Source organism: Cololabis saira, chromosome 19 (genome assembly GCF_033807715.1).
Source record: "Cololabis saira isolate AMF1-May2022 chromosome 19, fColSai1.1, whole genome shotgun sequence".
In the NCBI taxonomy this organism is placed as follows: Eukaryota; Metazoa; Chordata; class Actinopteri; order Beloniformes; family Belonidae; genus Cololabis; species Cololabis saira.
Window position 1 is genome coordinate 16,434,732 of NC_084605.1, and position 4,607 is coordinate 16,439,338.

At 42.6% G+C, this 4,607-nt stretch overlaps 1 protein-coding gene across 1 annotated transcript in view; it reads left to right on the top strand.

Annotated features, from left to right (window-relative positions):
• The window catches only part of kctd2 (potassium channel tetramerization domain containing 2), a 15,075-nt gene extending 10,674 nt beyond the window's left edge, over positions 1-4,401 (top strand). The window contains exon 6 of the mRNA XM_061707638.1: positions 1-4,401. This exon is cut by the window's left edge and continues 690 nt beyond it. The gene's annotated coding sequence lies outside the window, so the exon portion shown is untranslated.
• Positions 4,402-4,607: the final 206 nt, after the last annotated feature.

The window sequence follows — 4,607 nt, forward strand, 5'->3', positions numbered from 1 at the left end:
CAGAAGGAAAAGCAGGCAACTAAAACCAGACTTTAACATCAACAGTGTAACACTTGTGGAGGCATGTGAGGATCTATATACGTTCATGTACGCTATGCGAGGAAATTATTTGGAAAAGTGAATGCAAATGGTGTAATTACTCATTTCTGTATCATAGTTGTGATATATTTACATATTCTTGTGATTGAGTCTATTTAAACAAAGAAAAGTTATATCAGTTTTCCTAACCATTGGGAGCGTCCATGGACCTGGATTTAAGTGTGTGCTAGCAGGGCTGGTGACTGAAATATCACACTTTCAGCTGCACGTTTTCAGTGGTTTTTCCTCACAAGAGCACATTTCTCTTCATTTTCCTACTTTGAACTAGTGTATATCTTAAAATTGTAACTAGGAATATAGAAGAATAATGTCATTGTTTTTGCAGCCGAGGGCTGGTGTGGTGGGTTTTAGACCTTCCCCCAGCCTGCCGATTCACATCCTCCACATGCGATCCTGCTGGACCTGTTTGCTCTCATATCAACTTCTGGTTGTCGCTGCTCCTCGATTTAACACTCTCTGATGTTGTCTTACATTCTGCAGATCGTGTAGCAACTGTGGTGAAAGCTCGACTTCACCAGTCAGTCAAAGCCCTGAGACGCCTGAGCCTGCTTTAATACAGAAGGGGGGCGTCTTCAGTCTGCTCAGCCTTGATTTTCAGTGCTTTGATATTTTGTTTGTGTGCCAACAGACAGGTACTGGCTAAGCTTAAGTATGTCTCCCTTGTTCTGTATGAAGGGGACGTTTTTGAAACGTGTAAAAACCCTCCCGACTGAATCCAGTTCACAAGTCGACTACAGAAATAATATTGCTCACAGTCATGACTTCATGAAGGGAAAAAATAGGGAAAATATCAGACCTAACATGTACAAATATACGCAGAAGCATGTATTGGTCATTTCTTTTCCCTGCTTGATGAATGACTCCAGAATTTGAATTAGCAGTAAAAGTGGTGAGCAGCTCCAGCTCAGCTGCAGGGCTGGAACTGCTGGAAAAGCAGCTGCACTCTCCGTTTGAGCCATATTTACACATATCGGATTGAAAATGTAAGGTTTCATCCACATTCTGACGGCTGCTTGAGAGCTAGGGAGGGTCCGCTGTTTGCATATCATCACTGGCGTCGGCCGCTTTGATATCTAACCGTCTGTATTCCATGCAGTTACACCAAGAGTGCGTCTGAAAAAGTACCTTGGTACTCGCTCCCTGACATGTGCAGTCGGGCTGATGTGAAGTTTCTTTGTTGCCCCCCCAAGTGTGTGTGTGTGTTTGTTGTGCAGTTATATTCTGCTAATCATGTGTGTTAATAATCCTCAACGGTTTCGTAGAGACCACCTCTTTGGGTGCTTTCAGACCTGTGACCCGTTTGTTTTGTTCCGATTCAGGGGCTAAATGGATACAGTTGTTTTGTTTTTCGTTTGTGGTGTTTGTGTTCACAAGGCAACCGTCTGTAGTGGTTCAAAGCTGTTAACAAATGCCATGCATGAACCAACTGTTCTCCCATTGGTCAGAAATGAACACGGAAGGAGTTTCCTCTTCCGTACCCCGGGAAAAACAACAACTATGGAGCATCGAACCACAGTTATGAGTGAGTTGTGTCGGTTGCTGTGTGGATTATGTTCTCACTGCAAACGAACCGCTCCAGGTCTGGAATGGAAGCGAGCCGAGACCACCTCTCCTAGGCGATCTCGGCTCGCTTGTTTTGTCCCGCATCCGAGCGCGATTGCTGTGATCACATATACCAAACCAACCGATCTTTAGGGGGAAACGCTCCCTGTTTTGGAACAACTGCTCCAAACGGGACAGGTGTGAAAGCACCCTTTGTTTCCTTTCTTCCCCTTCCTCTCTCTGGGCTCTATCAAACACCTCGGGTGTTGTTTTCCTTCACCCGTGTCCGGTGTTGTGCCTTTGACCTGTGTTGTGCACAGTTGTACTCCCCTCGTATCAGGAGGTGCCTCGTACCTTAAAGAACCAGAAGGCTCCGACCCGATTGTCATGTGTTGGTCTTTGGCTTCATCTCTGTTGGTGATTCAGCAAGAAGAAGTCGCACACAACCGTCATCCACTTGTTTTGTTTTCATTAGTTACTTACAAACTGAAAATACTCACAAGCTGCTTTCTTGGTGCCGTTGCTTTTCAGCTACAGTCCCCCACAATCCTTCACACTCCTGCAGATGAAGCTCGGTGTCCATATCTGGTGTAAACACATCCAGTGGTTGGTTGGGGGGTTTTGTACAAAGCAGATGAAAATGGTGAACAGCAGGGCGGCAGAGCAGCAGAGCAGCAGAGCCACCACATGAAGCCAGTTTCACCGTTCTGCTCGTATCTTAGTAAGAATCCAGCAGTGCTCTTCTGAACAGGAATGAACTCTGTCATTTAACAGGTTTATTTCTCGAGTCGCATGCTGAATCTGTGTAATGATGCAGTTTTTAGATGTTTGTAATCAATGTTTAAAGCACTTGATGTTCCTTTTGTCGGCCTGGTTTGATTTCAGCTTGGTTGCAAAGTTCAGTGGTTCCCAACATAAAAGTGGGGGAAATGTGGGGGAAAAAGGGGAAGTTGTCGTCGTCGTCGTTGTTGTTGTTGTTTTTACGTCTATCCTTAAGTATTTACTGTTTATCAAACTAGCCACACTGACAGCACGCAGCTCTGTGGATGATATCGTGAACAAGTTTCACTATCAATGTATAAATTGACTAATACTAGTCGGTGATAAAAAGCTAACGGTTTTACTAACTGAGGTTATAAACACAGTAAACATCCCAGCTGCAGCGCATCAGCAGGCTGCCTGGATGTTGAGGATGTTGGGATGTTACCATCCAAGCTGAAGTTCAGCTTCTCTGAGCTAGTAAACCTGTAGACATTCACCTTAAAGATGAGCTGTGATGATTATTTAAGGTTCAGGGTTGAACTTTGGGCCTCCGCCAGAGCAGCTCTGTTGCATTCAGGTTTTTATTTTGGGAAGGTCCTCAGTTCATTTTTTGCTCCTGTCTCTTTAAGGCCCACCCGCTCTAAAAACATGCTATCTTCTTGGCGACTTTGACAAACATTGGCGATTTTGTTCAGCGTTCATGTCACAGCGAGCTGTATTTGATTGGCGGAGCTACAAACGTGCTGAATCTCGTTAGAAAACTTAAAAAAATAGAACTTTTTTAAACTTGTGTGTTTGCAAGCCATCAGAAAGCCCAAAGCCCGTGTTCTTATCTACTGTGGTATTAGGAGTCATTTGTATTTTGTGCTTATAAATAAATGTTGTAAATTACTTATTTGCTAAGTAAACAAGGTTAAATACAGAGAGAAAAAAGACCTAGATGCAGGCGTGTTTATTACGCCTGTGTTTGGCTTAAATATGGCCGCTGACAACGTGGCCGTTTCTTCTTGAGGCATCAATTAAATCCAACCTCTGGAGCGAATCCCAGCCACGGCATCTTCTGCAGTAGTGGTCAGGGCGTGGCGTCTGGCCCGGCTGGTTGGGAACCACTGTCCTGGAGGAAGAGCGCACAGGTGTCTTCTCACAGTTTCACTCAAAACGGCAGGATTTTAAAACAAAAGTGGTTCGATCAAGACTTCTTTTTACATCCACAGCAGCTCTTTAATCTACCGATAATGTGGAGTGTTACCAGATCTGCAAATAAATATCTCTGTTGTTTGGGCACGTGAAAATGTGAGCGCATGTATCGTTCTAGAGATGTTGTCATGTACTGGATCTGGTCTGACCTCCGTGTTAGTGCAGTGTGTGTGATGCATGGTGGCGGGGGAGCAGGGGTGGCGGCATGGCTCTGGGGTTTGTAGGCGTAGATTTCTCGCGTGGGACATTTGGTCAACAATTAGATATACTCTCTACTGATGTGTTTTGATTTCTTTCTTTTCTTTGATTAATTTACCAATAGATAAAGAACGTTAATTTTTGAGTCAAAGATGAACCAGCCAGTCACATCGCAGACCTTCCACATGCAGCCTTGGTTTATATGCACGTGTGATGTAGAGGTTTACATGCAACAAAAAAAAAAGAAGAAAATATGTCTAAAAAATATCAAATGATAATTCATTCATCATCTTGCCAGTTTATCTGTAAACACCTGCATGCGTTTGTGGACACGCGCACCTGTATACTCATTTAGATGTACCGAAAATGTCACCTATTAACTTACTTTGTGTTCATTTATCAACAGTATTGATGTCAAATGTGAATATTGTCGATGGAGATTGTGGAGAAATGTTTGAAAGCTGACAAAACATTTCAGTTGTTTGTTTCACTTTTATTTATTTTATATTCCTGAATTTTGTCTACCAATGTTGTTTCTTTACATGTAAATTTTAACAAAACTCAAGTCTGTTTTTAATCATAAAATGTGTCTGTGTTTTAAAATTTGGCTCACGGACTATTTGTTGATCATGTTGGGATTTAGTGAGAAAATGTCTTCAAAAATGTACTGCCTTTAAATAATGTTTTTATTAATACAATTTATTCCTACATCCAACTATGTGGAGGCAGCTTGCGCTCCCATTTAAACTATATATAACATCCATCTCATCCTTTGTAGACATAACCCACATAATGACAATTTTTCAAAA